Source organism: Loxodonta africana, chromosome 12, assembly GCF_030014295.1.
Source record: "Loxodonta africana isolate mLoxAfr1 chromosome 12, mLoxAfr1.hap2, whole genome shotgun sequence".
NCBI lineage: Eukaryota > Metazoa > Chordata > Mammalia > Proboscidea > Elephantidae > Loxodonta > Loxodonta africana.
In genome coordinates, this window is record NC_087353.1 from 39,617,754 (window position 1) to 39,637,395 (window position 19,642).

The 19,642-nt window shown below is 42.5% G+C and overlaps 1 protein-coding gene across 8 annotated transcripts in view; it reads right to left on the reverse strand.

Annotated features, from left to right (window-relative positions):
• Window positions 1-9,788, reverse strand: part of DTNB (dystrobrevin beta) — a 415,855-nt gene extending 406,067 nt beyond the window's left edge. For 7 of the 8 annotated variants that reach the window (XR_002786283.2, XM_064295125.1, XM_064295126.1 and 4 more), the window contains exon 1: window positions 9,219-9,239. The gene's annotated coding sequence lies outside the window, so the exon portion shown is untranslated. Of the gene's footprint in view, window positions 1-9,218; window positions 9,240-9,656 lie in introns of those variants that run through there. The other variant, XM_064295128.1, reaches the window with a different exon arrangement.
• Window positions 9,789-19,642: the final 9,854 nt, after the last annotated feature.

The window sequence follows — 19,642 nt, forward strand, 5'->3', positions numbered from 1 at the left end:
TATTTCAAATCCCCTTCGCTTTCGGCAAGCAAGGTTGTATCATCTGCATATCACAGGTTGTTAACGAGTCTTCCTCCAATCCTGACGCACATTTTTCTTCATGTAGTCCGGCTTCTTGGATTATCTGCTCAGCATACTGATTGAATAATTATGGTGAAAAGACACAACCCTGATGCACACTTTTCTGATTTTAAACCACTCAGTTCAGATTTTGAACCACTTGTTCTGTTCAAATGACCGCCTTTTGATTTATGTACAGGTTCTGCATGAGCACAATTAAGTGTTCTGGAATTCCCATTCTTCACAATGTTATCCATAATTTTTGAAGGTGGGGCCAAGATGGTGGAGTAGTCAGATGCCTCCTGTGGTCCTTCTTACAACAAAGGCCCGAAAAAACAGGCAAATCAATTGTATATGACAACCTAGGAGTCTTAAACATCAAAGACAAAGTTGAGGAGTTGGACTGAGCAGGAGGGGGAGGGAGAGACAGTTCAGAGGCAGCGAGGATTTACAGACCTGACCTGGCCGGCACCAGCACCCTGCAGACTGGACCAGCTGGTGCATGTAGGCTGAGGCAAGCAGCAGCGCTCAGGATGTGTTTTCCACATTGGGAAAAACCAAGTGGCAGGGAATATGCTCAAGCCTCCGAACCAGGGAGAAGTGGCACTCAATCAGTGAGAATGTAAGTACAAGCATCTAACGTACTGTGTGGATCAGAAAAACCCTTCCCCCATTTGGGAAGTAACTCTCTCCCATTTACCTGACCCTTCCCTGCTCAGCTCTGGCTCCTGGACTGGCTTCAGTGATTGCTGTGCACCCTGGTCCAGAAGTAGGACCCACTGTGTGCCCTGAGCCATTCTCCTGGCTTTGGAGAGAGAACAAATTAACAATCAGGAAAAAATAATCTGCCAGCTCCTCTAGCCAGGAACTCAGGACAGGCACAGCCCCTTTGTCTAGGCACAGGCACAAGGAGTCCACAGACTCTGAATGCCTTTCACCCCTGCCTAGACCTATGTGGGCCTATTTCAACAGCATAGGCCCTCATTAGCACAGTACAACAGGTTATATACCTGAAGCCTATCTTCGAATGCATCAACTATAAGGGAGGGTGGCAGATTCGTGACATTTGACGCCACCCTGCCCATAAGCAGGGTCCTTACCTACCCACATCAGGGGCCTGAGGACTGGTGGCTCCACCCACTCCACCTAACCACCCACAACAAGAGTCTAAGAATAAGCAATGCCTCCCAGTCCTTACAGCCAACAGCACTGGGTACCCATAGTCTGGCTGCAAAACCCACCCACCTACACACTCTAGGGAACAGGGACATGCCTTCCACCCAGACAAGCAGGGGTAGACAGTAGCCCACTGCCTTCCTCAGCACATGACCCCCTACTGCAGCTAGATACCTGTGCCTACTCCAATCACCCCGCCCGTCTAGGACTGTACATAAAAGCCTGCACACACACTCAGTGACCGATGACCTGGACACCTGAGCTGAATCCACACAAGAAAAATAAACGGACTCTTGGGCTCACATACCTAGTAACAGCTCTAGCCACCTGGAGACAGGACATGAGAGCTTCAAAGACACAAACGATCAAGCTAGCTCACATGACCAGCCTATTTGCGTATATCAAAACAAAATAAGAAGCTAGGACACAGTATGCAAACATAAAATAAATAAATATAATAACTTATTAATGGCTGGAGAAAAGCCAATATCACATAAAGAGGCAGACCACAATGGCAAGCAAGCTCCCAAAACAAAGAACCAAGAAATCTTTCAGAGGAAGATAAATTCAAAAGATTAACCTACAGAGCTCTTCAAGAGATCTGGAAAGAGATCAGGCAAAATGCTGACCAAGCCAAGGAACATACAGACAAAGCAACAGAGGAACTTAAGAAAGTTATACAAGAGCGTAATGATAAATTTAACAAGCTGCAAGAATCTATAGAGAGACAGCAAACAGAAATCTAATAATTAACAATAAAATTTCAAAATGAGACAACTCATAATTTTTTATGATCCACACAGTTGAACGCCTTTGCATAGTCAATAAAACATAGGTAAATATCTTTCTGATATTCTCTGCTTTCAGCCAAGATCCATCTGACATCAGCAATGATATCCCTCATTCCACATCCTTTTCTGAATCCAGCTTGAATTTCTGGCAGTTCCCTGGTGATGTACTGCTTCAGCCGCTTTTGAATGATCTTCAGCAAAATTTTACTTGTATATGATATTAATGATATTGTTAGATAATTTCTGTATTCTGTTGGATCACCTTTCTTTGGAATGGCACAAATCTGGACCTCTTCCAGTCAGTTGGCCAGGTAGCTGTCTTCCAAATTTCTTGGCATAGACGAATGAGTGCCTCCAACATTGCATCCACTTGTTGAAACACCTCAATTAGTATTCTGTCAGTTCCTGGAGCCTTGTGTTTTGCTAATGCCGTCAGTACAGCTTGGGCTTCTTCTTTCAGTACCATCAGTTCTTGATCATATGCTACCTCCTGAAATGGCTGAATGTAGATCAATCCTTTTTGGTACAGTGACTCTGTGTATTCCTTCCATCTTCGTTTGCTGCTTCCTGCATCATTCCATATTTTGTCCATAGAATCCTTCAGTATTGCAACTTGAGGCCTGAATTTCTTCCACAGTTCTTTCAGCTTGAGAAATGCCGGGCATGTTCTTTCCTTTTGGTTTTCCAACTCCAGGTCTCTAAATGTCTCATTATCATACTTTATCTTCTTGTGGTACCCTTTGAAATCTACTCAGCTCTTCTACATGGTCACTTCTTCTGCTCACTTTAGCTACTCTATGTTCAAGAGCAAGTTTCAGAGGCTCTTCTGACACCCATTTTGGTCTTTTCTTTTCTTCCTGTCTTTCGAATGACCTTCTGCTTTTTTCATGTATGATGTCTTTGATGTCATCCCAAGACGCATCTGGTCTTCAGTAATTAGTGTTCAATGTGTCACATCTATTCTTGAGATAGTCTCTAAATTCAGGTGAGATATACTCAAGGTCATATTTTGGTTTTTGTGTATTTGTTTTAATTTTCTTCAGCTTCACCTGAACTTGCATATGAGCAACTGATGGTCTATTCCACAGTTCAAGCAAAATAAATAAATCCATACCTAAACATATCACAGTAAAACTATAAAACATCACTAATAAAATTTAGAAACTACCAGAGACAAAAGACTGGCTACCTACAAATAAATAACAAGTAGACCAATAGCAGACTTTTCTCAATAACAACAGCAACAAAAAAGCCAGAAGATCATAAAATAGTGCTGAAGGAAAATAATTTCAAACTAGAATTTTATAAATATCAACATTGACATCAAACAACATAAATCTTAAGGGAAAAGGCATTATGAGGACAAGGAAAGACACTACACAATTATAAAGCAATCCACCAAGAAGGTACAACAATCATAAACTTACGTGAGCCTAGCAACATAACTAGAAATATATAAAGACAAACTAAGAGAATTACAAGGAGAAACTGATAATTCTACAACCACAGTAAGTGGTTTTAATATAGTTATATACAAAACGGATAAATTAAAAAGGCAAAAAATTAGGTGGGATATAGAAAAATCACAAAAAACTAATATGCTTATCGAACAGTAATATGGAACCCTGCACCCAACAAATAGACAATATTCATTATTTCTAAATACATGTCAAAACATTTATAAAAATCGAGTAAGTCACAAAGGAAATCACACTAGATTACAAATAATCATTTCCATAAGGCCACTTTCTCTACCACAGTGCAATTAAAATAAAACCCAACAATTAAAAAAAAATTAGTTTAAAAAAAAGTTTGGAAATTAGAAGATATTTTCCTAAATGACTCAGGGTTAAAGTGGAAATCATAAAGGAAATCATCACATATTTAGAATCAAACAATGCAAAGAGAGTATACAATCAAAACTTGATACAGGAGAAAAGTAGTACTCAGCAGAAACTTTGTATCCTTAAGTGCACTTATTAAAATATAAGAACATTTTTTTAATTAATGCATTGATTCAACTTATAAAATTAGAAAAAGAACAGCAAACATAATCTGTTTTCACTAGATTATGTTAAGGGAAAAACAATCCCAAAATCTCAGCAGTTTACAGTAACAAAAGGTTATTTCTTCTTACGATACATGCAGGCTGAAGCAGCTACAGGTCTCTCTGGCTCTGCTCCACACGCCTTCATGCCAGGGTAAGGCTGAAGGAGCAGCCCCTGTTTGGAACACGACATTCTCGTGCCAGAGGGAAAAGTACAAGAGAGCTGGCAGAAGCATGCAATGGCTCTCAAAGCTCCCCTCTCAGAACCAGAATTAGCATCTTTCACTTCCATTCAAATTTCATTGGCCAAAGCAAGTCACGTGGCCAAACCTAACAATGAGGCCAGGAAATACATGCCTCCCACAGGTAAGCTCTTCACGTGAGCAAGTAACTGGCAGCAGTAATATAATTTACCATAGTATCCTTGGAACCTATTTTTATATCAATCAACTTTCTTTAGGTTAAAACTAGTAACAGCCAAAAATCTTAGTGGCTTAAACAAATACTTATTATTTCTCATTTGTGTTACATGTTGGCTACAGGTCAGCTGTGGCTGTCTTCCATGTAACACCTTCATTTAAATTTCAGACTGAAGGAACATACACTATTTGGGATGTACCATTCTCAAGGCAGAGGGAAAACAGAAAGAAAACTGGTGGCTACATGCAATATCACCTCCATTCATTTTTCATTAGCCAAAGCAACTCAAATGGCTAAGTATGATATCGACACAATAGAGGTATCTTCCTTCCCCAGAAGATACTGGCAATCTCATGGCAAGGGCAGGGGTGTTTGTCTGTCTTACAGGAAAGGAGGGCACAAACAGATACAACCTATCTCTTACATTTTACCATAAGAAAATTTTAAAAATCTAAAGCCTACCTCTAAGTTGAAAGAAGGGAAGAATATAAGAAAGATAAAAGAAGAAATCAATTAAATAGAAAATTAAGAAATAGACTAAATCTGTTCTTTGAAGGAAAAAACTAATTACAAATAAAATTCAAGTCGAATGGATCAAGCATAAAGAAAAAGAGCTAATCAACACGGGGGGAATAAAAGAATTACAGATATGGCAAAGATTTTTTAAAATCATAAAAGTATGTTACATATATAATTAAATAACATAAATGTCAATATATTTCAGAATTTAAAGCAGATAATTGTTTTAGAAAAGGATGACCAAAATTGACTAAAGAAAAAAATATAAGTAAACCAATAAGCATCAAAAAAACGAAATCTGTAGCCAAGATGTCCCAACTACCAAAAAGATAACAGGCTCAGGGAGTTTGACTTATGATAGAGGTGGCTGTCAAATCAGCAGGGGAAGGGATATCCTCAATTAAAGAGTGCTGAAAAACTAGTTACGAAATTGAAAAAAATCCTCTCTCTTTGTTACAGCACACACAGAAACAAATTCCACGTGAAAAGCAAAATTTTTAGAAGAAAATACCAAAACCAAACCAAACCCTGTACGGTCCAGTCGATTCCAACTCATAGCGACCCTATAGGACAGAGCAGAACTGCCCCATAGAGTTTCCAAGGAGCGCCCGGCGGATTTGAACTGCTGACCCTTTGGTTAGCAGCCGTAGCACTTAACCACTACACCGCCAGGGTTTCCAGAAGAAAATACAGGACTATATAATTCCTACTCTGTGATAGAGAAAACTTTCCTAAACCAGACATGAAAATTGAAAACTTGTACACAACAAAGGGCATCTTTAACAAGGGGAAGGACAAGACTCAGACTGGCAGGATGCATTTCCAAAACCCATATCCATCAAAGAGTTAGTATCCAAAGTAGCCTAATTGACCCTCACCGAGTAAAAGGGAACATAAACTGTGATGAAGTCTACAGGTGAATACTCTCTGCAGTCAAAAATAAGCGAACCAGATCCAAAAGTAGCAACATGGTTAAATCTCCACCAATTAAAATTTAAAATCTGCGCCACCCCTTTGACCCAGTAATTCTACTTCTTATTCACTGCAGCAATGCGTGAAAAAACAAAAGACTATAAACAGCTTAAATGCCCACTAGTGAAAAGAGGATTAAATAATCTACAGTGATACAGAAACCCTGGTGGCATAGTGGTTAAGAGCTACAGCTGGTAACCAAAAGGTCGGCAGTTTGAATCCACCAGGCGCTCCATGGAAACTCTATGGGGCAGTTCTACTCTGTCCTATAGGGTCACTGTGAGTCGGTAACTGACTAGATGACAGTGAGCTCGGTTTTGAGTTAGAGTGCATACATGCTACTTGAGAGATTAATAGTTAAGAAGAATTAGGTAGATCCCTCTGCTCCAACATGGAAAGACCTCAAAGACAGTCTATTAGTTTAAAAAAAGTTGCAGAACGATTGGTATGGTATGATGTCATTAACATAGGTGGGGATCCCTGGTCTTTTCTGTATTACCTATAAACCAAAAAAACCAAACCACTGCTGCTGAGTTGATCTGACTCATAGCAACCCTATAGGACAGAGGAGAACTGCCCCATAAGGTTTCCAAGGCTGTAACCTTTATGGAAGCAGACTGCCACATCTTTCTCCCATGGGGCAGTGGGTGGGTTCAAACTGCCAACCTTTCAGTTAGCAGCTGAGCACTTAACCACTGTACACAGCAGGGCTCCTGTATTACCTATGGGCACATGAAAAGGCAAAAAAAGGTCTGGAGGGAGCACAACAAACTGATAACTGTACTTTCTGTGGAGAAGGGCGTGGCTCAAGGAGGGTTTTGTTTGTACAATTTGAGTGTTTCACAAGCAAGTGTGTATTCATGAGCCCCTAGAAGTGTTGCAGCACAGAGCCACACATATTGTGCACTACACAACTCCAGGAGCGACTCTGATGAAAATGAAAAACAATTCATTGCCATCGAGTTAATTCCAACTCATAGCGACCCTACAGGACAGAGTAGAACTGCCCCATAGGATGTCCAAGGAGCAGCTGGTGGATCTGAACTGCCAGGCACTCGCTAAAGCTGGGCTGTATACAACCTGCACAACTAGATGCCACAGTCCTGATACTCGTGTAGTTACAAATACATGAAACGTGGGGCTAGGTCGACTTTTTTGGATGATGGCAATGTTCTACATCTTGACTGAGCTAGTAGTTACAAAGTATAAACATTTGTTAAAACTCATCCAACTGTCCATAGGAAATCTGTGCATTTTATCATATACAAATCGTACATCAATAAAGTCGCTTTAAAAATAAATGTAAATAACATAAATAAATATCATACCATTAGGGAAGCCTGGAACAAGACACCCAAAATTGCAGGACCGAGGCACCCAAAAACAAGAACTAGTAGTTACCCTGAAGTGCAGCCCTAGAACTAAAGAGAAAGTATCTCTTCATGACTTTCTCACCCACTCCAAATCTTAGTGACCCTATAGGACACAGGAGAGCTGCCCCATAGGGTTTCCAAGGTTATAAATCTTTAAAAATGTAACTGTGAAGCAGACTGCCACATACGTCACCCGCAGAAGGGCTGATGCAGTGGGGCTGGTGGGTTCGAACAGCCTGCCTTTCGGTTAGCAGCGAAGCACTTAACCACTGTACCACCAGGGCTCCTCAATGCCAAATTTGGATTAATATTACATGAGGAAACTAAGGTATTGAGAGATATATATTAAAGATAGAAAATAAGCAAATAGTAGGTTGAAATTCTACTGGTTCTAAGTCTAGTTTTCTAGACTGAGTAGAAATTTCGTCTCTCGGGCATAGTGGTCACTCAAAGACCTTGTCAGCGCTACCTTGACTGCACAACCCCCTGCAAAGGCAGTACCACTCACGTATGATAAAAATCCACACCCAAGCTAAAATCCACTGCCATCGAGTCAATTCCAACTCATAGTGAACCTGTAGGACAAAGCAGAACTGGTCCAAAGGGTTTTGAAGGCTGTAGTCTTTATGGAAGCAGACTACCACATCTTTCTCCCTCGGAAAGGCTGGTGAGTTCAAACCGCCAACTTTTGGCTAGCAGCCGAACGCTTTAACCACCGTGCCACCAGGGCTCCTCAAAATCCTAAGAGAGCTCATAAAAGGTCAAGTTTTATTTTGGCAGACAAAGTAACCCAACAGGCATTGCAACCCAGGAAACGGAAACAGCAGCCCTGAGCTCAAGAGTCCAAAAATCCAACCAAGACAGAAGACAGGTAGAATTGACCCTCAAGAATAGCAGATCTAAGATCTGTAGATCTTACTGCAGATCTAAGACCCAAGAACCAAGATAAAAATGAAAAAGTGTTTTCCAAACAAAAATGTTTTTCTTCTTCCTCAAGTGATAGAAAAAGGAGAGAAGAGCCACAATAAAAAAAATCTCAAGCCCAAGAAGCAAGCTGCTCACAGCCAATATGCAATAAGCATGTGAAAGCAGGAGAATGGCCACAAGAAATCACGACTCCACCACTGCTTTAACATGCCCTGATCTAAGAACCTGGGTGATCTCATATGGCAAAAAAAAAAAAAAAGGAACTTGAGGGACCATCAGTCTTCCTAACTGGAGAGTGATCAATACTGCTCAGACTAAATGTGTATCTTCATTCACTGCACAACTCTTGTGGACCAGGCACCGTCCTGGTCAGCTTCCTTTCTGCTGTCAAATTTATTTTTCCCCTATGCCCCTTTAAATGTTAAGCAAAAGAGCTTGCGAAACTCAAATTTCTCCCATAAACTTTTTTGACCCTTCTGCTTTATCCCCAAAACCAAGCAACTCATGCCTCCAATGACCCCATAGTAGGATGAAATAAAACAGACCTAAAGTAAAAGGTATGAGACATAAATTTCAATGCTGCTGTGTATTTTATACGGATACCCTCACAATCAAATTGTCAGCACCTAAATAGCAAATCCTGGTCGTGTTTAATACTGTTTTGTAGCCCCAGTGCTGACAATGGCTCTCTATCCACAGTAGCTAATCAATAAACGTTTGCTAAGCGTGCAAGGTCTTCTTTCTTAATCCCAACGTCTGGCACAGAAATTTAACAGCAAGCATTCGCTAGCTGCATCCTCCCTCTATCTCAGGACACTTTCCTTTTAAGGGTGACCTCGGTGAACAGGTTTACTATTAGGCGCCTCGGGAAACAGTGCTTTGGGGTGATCTGAAATAAATTCCCTTCCCTCTGCCAGGGCCTGCCTGCCTTACCTGCCCTCTGCCAGGACCTGCCTCTTTCGCCCCCTTCGGCACCTAACGCAGAGCCTCTTCCTCGCGAGCCCGGGCTCAAGCAGCATCTGCCCGGCGGCCGCAGCCCCGGCTCCGCGCCGGGTGGCCACAGCGAGCTCGGGACGCCGGAGACCCCTCCCCTGCCGGGCTCAGGGTCCGGCTGCGCTGGCTCCGCTCCATCCCCTCCCCTGGCCCTCCAGGGCCGAGCGCCACGCGCCGTCTCCCTTCCCAGCCGCGCGCGGTGCAGCGGCCCCGGCTCCCGCGCGCCGTCTCCGCCTCTCCCGGCCCTGCGCCCCCAAGGCTCCGGAGGTCCAGGCGCCGCGCTGCTCTCTTCCCGCTCCCCCGGGGCGCGAGGCTCGAGCAGGCGCTTCCCTCGCCCGCAGGCTCCGGCCGCCGCCGCGGACTCCCCACCATACTCACTTCCCGGCCAGAGATGGGAGCGACCGGACGGTCTCCGACAGCCGCAGCCTCCTCCGCCTCCTCCCGGCCCTGCCCCCGCGACGGAGGCTGCTGCGACCGCTCAGGCCCCGGAGCCGCCCCCGCGGCGAACGTTCTCAGGCGCCCGGCGCGCGTCGCTTCTCCGCCCGGCACGCGCAGCGAGCCCGCCCCCGGCGCGAGGACGCGAGGGTAGAGGCGCGGGCGCGCGCCGCCTGCGCGAGCGCGCGGCCTGGGAGCGGGGCTTCCGTCGCGTCGGGAAGGGGGCGGGGAGGTGGGCAGGGTTCCCCTCGAGCCCCGCCCCTGCGGCCTGTCGGACCCGCCCCTCAGCTGGCCAGCTGGGATCTGAGCAAGCCCAGGGAAACTTGCCCCTCAGGGCTTCCCAGGCAGCTAGCGGCCGGCGGTGGCGGTGTGTTTCAATTGCACAGGTATTTGCCGGTCCAGATAGATGCTTGGCCAGACGTGACTACAAGGTAAAGAATGCAAACAGACACCCTATGACTCATTCATCTGCGCCTCGAAGAGGAGATCCTGCCCTCAGTGATTTTTCCAAGTTCAAGTCAGCAAGCACCGACTCTGTTCCTAGCGCTGTACCAGGTGCCCTGTGACACAGTCACGGTCCCTGGTCTCGAGGAGTGCATAACTTAGTAGGAAAGCAGCCGGGTAAACAGCCAGGCCTGGTGACCCATGCAAAGGCAAGCCACAGTGAAACGAGGAGGATGAGACTGCTTCGGTTTGGCCGATGCAGAGGGGTTTCTGGAAGAGGTGACACGTGTGTGCTGTCTCCAAGGAAGAAAAAGAAAGACTCCTAGGAAAAAGCGCGGAGGGCATCAAGGCTAGAACAGCTTGGGCAAAGGAACAGAGGGTGACCAAGGTTCACCAACTCCGCATCTGCTTTTTTTTTTTTTAATAGTATCCGTTTTTGATAAAATCCTTTCCAAACTGTGCCACATGTAGGAGATGGTGCCAAATTAGGAACAGCTAAGCCTTTTTTTTTTTTAATGGCTTGAAATCCGTTGCCCTCGAGTCGATTCCAACTCAAAGCGACCGTATAGGACAGAGTAGAACTGCCCCATAGGTTTTCCAAGGAGCAGCTGGTGGATTCGAACCACAGACCTTTTGGTTAGCAGCCATAGCTTGAGGAATCATTTTTCTCAACAACATTTAAGACCCAAAACAGCAGTGCTCTTCAAGTGCTACTAGTATGTGAATCAGGGCTATATGTTCCTAAACTGTGATGTAGGTCACTGTGCCTGAGTCGTTTTTACTGATTTTGGGTGCCTCCCTTTTGGTAAGGCAGACTGTGCCATCTCCTCTTGCTGTCTGTCTACCTGCCTGCCTGCCTTCCTTTAGAACGCCCTGTTCCTCCTCCTCCTCCTCCTCGCGTCTTCCTATTTTTAAACTGCTAAGATGTCCTATGGGGTCGCTATGAGTCGGAATCGACTGGACGGCACTGGGTTAAGGTGAAGAAAATGCTACTGCCCAACTTTGTTAAGTGAGATAAACAGGTTCCTCAAAAAAAGGCCTCACCTTTCACATGTGAATTTTGTAACTATTTTGCCTGCTTGAGACTTTTTCACTCAGATGCAGACTTGAGTGTGTTCTGACAATGTTAAAGATACTCAAACGTCTAGTTTATTCATTCACCATTTATTGAACACCCGTTACATGGGAAGTATTGAAAGAGTAAAACATTGATCCTGTCCTTCGGAGAGAAAATATGTAAATGAAGTAGAATAAATATGTAAATATTGCATGGTGTATCTTCCCTCTGGAGTCCCTGGGTGGCACAAACATTAAGTGCTCATCTACTAGCTGCAAGTTTGGCAATTCAAACCCACCCAGAGGAGTATGGGAAGACAGGCCTGGTGATCTGCTTCTGAAAGTTCACAACCTTGAAAACCCTATGGAGCAGTTCTGCTTTCACATGGGGTCACCGTGAGTCAGACTTGACATGACTGCAACTAACAACAACATATATGCCCTACTGATTGAAGCCAAGGCAATTTCAAAATGTGGGTTAGACTATCATAAGCGATTGTGAAAATTACAGATATTAAGTACACATGTATTAACATCGTTCCAACTCTGTTCTGTACCGCATCACCTTTTATATACTCAGGAGACTTCTTTCAAACGTCTTTTAATCATTCTCCCCATCTCACTTCCAAAATTATCAACTTCTCTTACCTACTTGTTCTTTCCTTCAGTATCCACACATGGTCAAGCTTTTCCTGTCCTAAAGAAAAAGAAAGAAACCCCTCTGTCACTCTAGATTCTGCTCTGGAAACTACTCCCTCTATTTTCCTTCACAGTCAAAAGTCTTCAAAGTAGTCTACGCTCATTTCTACTTCCTTAGCATCTTCTGGAAACCCTGGTGGCCTAACGGTTAAGTGCTATGGCTGCTAACCAAAAGGTCAGCAGTTCGAATCTGCCAGGCGCTCCTTGGAAATTCTACGGGGCAGTTCTACTCCATCCTATAGGGTCGCTAAGAGTCGGAATCGACTCGATGGCAGTGGGTTTGGTTTTGGTTTTTTTCACCATCTTCTTACTTCTCAGCCCATGGCTATGTAGCTTCTGTCCTCATCACCTCACTGCACTGTCCTCATCACTAATGCCAACAGATCTTAAATCCCAAAGACCATTTTTAAGTCCTTATATTACCAGACCCCCACGTGTCTGTCAGTTTGTCGTACTGTGGGGGCTTGTGTGTTGCTGTGATGCTGGAAGCTATGCCAGCAGTATTCAGATACCAGCAGAGTCACCCGTGGAAGACAGGTTTCAGCTGAGCTTCTAGACTAACTAAGACAGACTAGGAAGAAGGACCCGGCAATCTACTTCTGAAAAGCATTAGCCAGTGAAAACCTTATGAATAGCAGCAGAACATTGTCTGATATAGTGCTGGAAGATGAGCCCCCCAGGTTGGAAGGCACGCAAAAGATGACTGGGGAAGAGCTGCCTCCTCAAAGTAGAGTCGACCTTAAAGACGTGGATGGAGTAAAGCTTTTGGAACCTTCATTTGCTGATGTGGCATGACTCAAAATAAGAGAAACAGCTGCAAACATCCATTAATAATCGGAACCTGAAATGTATGAAGTATGAATCTAGGAAAATTGGAAATCATCAAAAATGAAATGGAATGCATAAACATTGATATCCTAGGCGTTGGTGAGCTGAAATGGACTGGTATTGGCCATTTTGAATCAGACAATCATATAGTCTATTATGCTGGGAATGACAACTTGAAGAGGAATGGTGTTGCATTCATCATCAAAAAGAACATTTCAAGGTGTACCCTAAAGTACAATGCTGTTAGTGATAGGATAATATCCACACGCCTACAAGGAAGACCAGTTAATACGACTATTATTCAAATTTGCGCACCAACCACTAGGACCAAAGAGGAAGAAATAGAAGATTTTTATCAGCTGCTGCAGTCTGAAATTGATCGAACATGCAATCAAGATGCATTGATAATTACTGGGGATTGGAATGCAAAATTCGGAAACAAAGAAGAAGGATCAGTAGTTGGAAAATATGGCCTTGGTGATAGAAACAATGTCGGAGATAGAATGATAGAATTTTGCAAGACCAACAACTTCTTCATTGCAAATACCTTCTTTCACCAACATAAACGGCGACTATACACATAGACCTCACCAGATGGAACACACAGAAATCAAATTGACTACATCTGTGGAAAGAGACGATGGAAAAGCTCAATATCATCAGTCAGAACAAGGTCAAGGGCCAACTGTGGAACAGACCATCAATTGCTCATATGCAAGTTCAAGCTGAAACTGAAGAAAATCAGAGCAAGTCCACAAGAGCCAAAATATGACCTTGAGTATATCCCACCTGAATTTAAAGACCATGTCAAGAATGATTTGACGCATTGAACACTAGTGACCAAAGACCAGATGAGTTGTGGAATGACATCGAGGATATCATCCATGAAGGAAGCAAGAGGTCACTGAAAAGACAGGAAAGAAAGAAAAGACTAAGATGGATGTCAGAGGAGACTCTGAAACTTGCTCTTGAGTGTCGAGCAGCTAAAGCAAAAGGAAGAATTGATGAAGTAAAAGAACTGAACAGAAGATTTCAAAGGGCCTCTCGAGAAGACAAAGTAAAGTATTATAATGACATGTGCAAAGAGCTGGAGATGGAAAACCAAAAGGGAAGAACATACTCAGCGTTTCTCAAGCTGAAAGAACTAAAGAAAAAATTCAAGCCTCGAGATGCAATAGTGAAGGATTCCATGGGGAAAATATTAAACGACACAGGAAGCATCAAAAGAAGATGGAAGAAATACACAGAGTCATTACACCAAAAAGAATTAGTCGATATGCAACCATTTCAAGAGGTGGCATATGATCAGGAACCAATGGTACTGAAGGAAGAAGTCCAAGCTGCTCTGAAGCCATTGGCAAAAAACAGGGCTCCAGGAATTGATGGAATATCAATCAAGATGTTTCAACAAAGGGATGCAGTGCTGGAGGTGCCCACTCATCTATGCCAAGAAATATGGAAGACAGCTTCCTGGCCAACTAACTGGAAGAGATCCATATTTATGACTATTCCCAAGAAAGGTGATCCAACCGAATGTGGAAATTATAGAACAATATCATTAATATCACACATAAGCAAAATTTTGCTGAAGATCATTCAAAAACAGCTGCAGCAGTATATCAACAGATATACTGCCAGAAATTCAGGTCGGTTTCAGAAGAAGACATGGAACCAGGGATATGATTGCTGATGTCAGATGGATCCTGGCTGAAAGCAGAGATTACCAGAAGGATGTTTACCTGTGTTTTATTGACTATGCAGAGGCATTCGACTGTGTGGATCATAACAAACTATGGATAACACTGCAAAGAATGGGAATTCCAGAACACTTAAATGTGTTCATGAGGAACCTTTACTTAGATCAAGAGGCAGTTGTTCGGGCAGAATGAGGGGGATACTGATTGGTTTAAAGTCAGGAAAGGTGTGCATCAGGGTTGTATTCTTTCACCATACCTATTTAATCTGTATGCTGAGCAAATAATACAAGAAGCTGGAGTATATGAAGAAGAACGGGGCATCAGGATTGGAGGAAGACTCATTAACAACCTGCATTATGCAGATAACACAACGTTGCTTGCTGAAAGTGAAGAGGACTTGAAGCACTTACTAATGAAGATCAAAGACCACAGCCTTCAGTATGGATTACACCTCAACATAAAGAAAATAAAAATCCTCACAACTGGACCAATGAGCAAAATCATGATAAACGGAGAAAAGATTGAAGTTGTCAAGGATTTCATTTTACTTGGATCCACAACCAACAGCCATGGAAGCAGCAGTCAAGAAATCAAAAGACGCATCGCATTGGGTAAATCTGCTGCAAAGGACCTCTTTAAAGTGATGAAGAGCAAAGGTGTCACCCTGAAGACTAAGGTGCGCCCGACCCAAGCCATGGCATTCTCAATCACATCATATGCATGTGAAAGCTGGACAATGAATAAGGAAGACCGAAGAACAGTTGACGCCTTTGAATTGTGGTATTGGTGAAGAATACTGAATATACCATGGAGTGCCAAAAGAATAAACAAATCTGTTTTGGAAGAAGTGCTGCCAGAATGCTCCTTAGAGGCAAGGATGGAAAGACTGCATCTTACATACTTTGGACGTGTTGTCAGGAGGGATCAGTCCCTGGAGAAGGACATCATGCTTGGTGGAGTACAGGGTCAGCAGAAAAGAGGAAGACCCTCAGTGAGGTGGATTGACACAGTGGCTGCAACAATGAGCTCAAGCACAGCAACGATTGTAAGGATGGCGCAGGACCAGGCGGTGTTTCGTTCTGTTGTGCATATAGGGTCGCTATGAGTCGGAACTGATTTGACGGCACCTAACAACCATATTACTGGAAGTCTCTGGCATTTGACAACAGAACACTACACTCTTTGAAATGCCCTTTGACTTTGTGACATGACTAACTCCTCTAACCACTCCTCAGTCTCCAGAGTTCTATCTCAGCTGTCAGTTCACCACATACTTTCTCACTGGGCCATTTCATCCACTCCCTCTCTACATCTACCACACATTTCAACAACTTCCAAATGCATTATCTCTAGCTCAGACAACTCTTCTGTGTTCCATATACACAGACGCCTATTAGCCTTCTTTTCCTGGATGTCCTAGAGACACTTCTCTGCATGTCTAAAATTGTTTAGCACCACTGTCCACCCAGTTGTCCAATTCAGAAACCTGGGAACCATCTTTGCTTCCTCTCTCTCCACGCCACAATCACTAAATCCTGTTGACTCTACCCCATGAATAACTCTAGAATCTGTCCCTCTTAGCCCCTGTCACCTAGAATAATGCAATAGCCTTCTAACTGATCTCTTGCCTTACTCTTGTTCCTTCCAACCTGTCTTTCACACTGCAGGTCAGGAGAAAACTTTCAAAATTTTATAGCTATGGTGTCACTCCCTTACATTGACAGCCCAGTACATTCAGGATCAAATTACAACTCCCTGTGTACAAGACTTTCTGTTAATCTAGTTCTTGTCTAGCTCTCCAGTCCCATTTCATGTTGCTTCCTACACACACACTCACACACACACACACATTACCATCCAAACTTCCAGAAAATTCCTACTTTCTCTTGCCTCCATACCTTTGTTCTTGTTTCTTTCTCTGTTTGGAATGTCGTTTGAATCCAAGCAATGAATATTCAACATGTGTGTAACTGAAGGTCCTGAAGAAGAAAAACAAAACAATGGATCAATACCAATATTTAAAGCTATAATCCAAGAAACTTTCTGGAAATAAGAAAACATAAACCTACGTAATGAAAGGCCCACAAAGTAGCTCGGAAAACTTCCATATAATCATCAGCTCTGAGAGCTATCCTATTAGACTTAAAAAATAATAGTAGTAACAATAATAACCGTCAAGGCCTCAAGGCAAAAATTTCAAATTGCTTAAAAGGGTAAGAAAATTAGGCTGTGGCGGATTAAAAATGACTGCAAATTCTTTATCACTGCTGTTAATCCTGGGTGGCCTTAGTTAATTGCTTGACCAATAGAATGTGTGACGTTCTAGGACTTCCAGGGCTAGGTCGTAAGTAGTCTTGAAGTGACCCCTTGGGTCTTTGGGAACACTTATTCTTGGAATCTTGAACCACTCTATAAAATGTTCTAACTGGCTGTGGAGATGCCCTGAGACTACATGGAGAAGGAGAGGGGCCAGGCTGACCCAGCATTTCAGGCACTCCCACCAGTACCCCAGGCATGTGAGTGAGGTCGTTGTGAGCCCTCCAGATCAGTCCAATTATTGGCCAGACGCCATTGAGCGAGCCCGTTTGAAGCCATGTGGAGCAGAAGAATTATGCAGCCAAGTCCTACCCTAATTCCTGCCTCTAAAAAAATTGTGACATTATAATCAAAATGCTTTTTTATTTAAACCAATATGTTTTAGAGTAGGTAGTTATAATATAAAATATAAATTTAGGGTCGCTATGAGTCAGGACCGACTCGACAGCACCTAACAACAACAACAGCAGCAGTTTTTTATGAAATCTGCTAACCAAAATAGCTATTATCGGACTTCTCAAGAGCAACACATGAAGCAAGGCAATAGTGGTACAGCATTTTCTAGAAATTCAAGGAAAGAAGATACAAGTTAAGGATTTTCTATCCATCCACCCATGCTGTTTTTCAAGCATCGAGGCTATAGGAAAACTTTTTTTAAATAAAAGAATTCAAGGAATACTGCACACATAAGCCCACCCTAAGTATTTACTAAAGCCGAGTCAGTAATTTTTTTCTAAAGGACAAGATAGCAAATATTGTAGTTTTGCAGGCCTCACTGCTCAAATCTGCCTTTGCACCACAAAAGCAACCATAAACAATATATAAGCGAATAGGTGTGGCTGTGTCCAAATAAAATTATATTTACAAAAATAGATAGCAGGCTGGATTTGGCCATGGGCCTTAGTTTGCCACCTTTATACTAAAACTAGAGGAAAGGAAATGGAAAAAGTTATCAAGAAACTACCTCACTAAAAAGCATGATGCCCATATGATTTAAAAAAATAATGTAGTATGACCAAGTGGAGTTTATACGGAATGTAAGGGTGTAATATTATTAACTCTATTAATATAATTCACTAAACTAATAGGTTTAAGAAGAAAAATCATACGATTATCTCCATAAAAAAAAAAATTTTTTATAGGTCCTGAAAAAGCCTTTGACAAAGTTTAACCCTTATTATAATTAAAACTCTCAAGAAAATAAGATTAGATGGTTGTTCCCTTAACATGATAAATATGTATAACTCAATCCTAAGGCCAAATCTTACTTTATGGGGAAACACTAAAGGCATTCCCACTAAGTTAGTACTATGGATTGAATTATGTTGCCCCAAAACATGTATTGTAAATCCTAAGCTCTGTGCCTGTGTTTTTGTTGTTGTTGTTATTTTTTTATATGACTCCTTTCATATGAAATTTCTGGAAAAGACAAGACTCTAAAAATAGAGGGCAGATGAGTGGTTGCCTGGGGCTGGGGCTGGGAGCAAACTGCAAATGGACACAAGGGAATTTTTAGGGATGATGACCATGCTAAAACACTGGATTATGGCGATGGTCACACAACTACACAAATGTGCTAAAAAGATGCAGTTCTTTACTTACAATTAGGTAATTGTGTGATATATAATTTTTATTTCAATAAAACTATATTTAAAAGTCTATCAGGAAAATTGCAGAACTCTTGTAACATTTATAAGTCTGGAGTACTGTTTGGTACTGTTGTCGTTAGTTGCCGTTGAGCCAACTCCAATTCCTGGTGACCCCATGTGTGCAGAATAGAACTGTTCCATAGGGTTTTCAAGTCTGACTTTTTGGAAGTACATCACCAGGCCTGTCTTCTGAAGGCCTTCTGAGTGGGTTTGAATTGCCAACCTTTCAGCTAGCAGTGGAGCGCTTAACAGTTTGCAGCACCCAAAGACCTAAGTACTGGAGATATGACTTGGTCTTTGAACTTGAAAATCCCACTTGGCTTTAATTTTTAGGCAAGTACTCTGGCTTTCTGCTATTGTTTCTGAGTATCTGTGAGTCTTCACAATCTTTTATGAGTCCTCTTAAATAACTTGTCCAAGGCTATTCAGTTCCTGGAGAAGGACATTATGCTTGGTAAAGTAGAGGGTCAGTGAAAAAGAGGAAGACCCTCAATGAAATGGATTAACATAGTGGCTGCAATGGATGGGCTCAAACATAGCAATGATTATGAGGTTGGCACAGCACTGGGCAGTGTTTTGTTCTGTTGTGACAATGAGTCGGAAGTGACTTGATGGCACCTAGCAATAACAACGTGCCTGTGATTATAATCCCATTTAGGAATAGGTTGTCTTTGTTATGTTAACGAGGCAGGATTAGTGTAGGGCTTGAGTCAATCTCTTTTGAGATATAAAAGAGATTAAACAACCAATCAGAGCTGAGATGGGGTAAGATAGATACCAAGACACATAGAGATCTCCAAGGAACCAAGAAGCAGAAGCTGAAGAGACAAGGACCTTCTTCCAGAGCTGACAGAGACAGAAAGCCTTCCCCTAGAGCTGGCACTCTGAATCCAGACTTCTAGCCTTCTAAACTGTGAGAAAATAAATTTCTGTTTGCTAAAGCCATCCACTTCTGGTATTTCTGTTATAGCAGCACTAGATAACTAAGTCAGTTAGGAACAAGGCAGGGATGCCGTTGCTATTTATTATTGTACTGGAGAAATTAGTCAATGCAATTAGTCAGGAGAAAACAAAAGCATAGGGATGGGAAAGAAGACTCTAAGCCATCTCCGTATGCAGATGACATCCTATTTGTAACACCCTGGAGAATCAATGATAAAACTAATTGAAACAAATGAAATAATAATAATAATTCAGTAACATACCAGAACACAAAATTAAATTTTAAAAAATCTTTAAA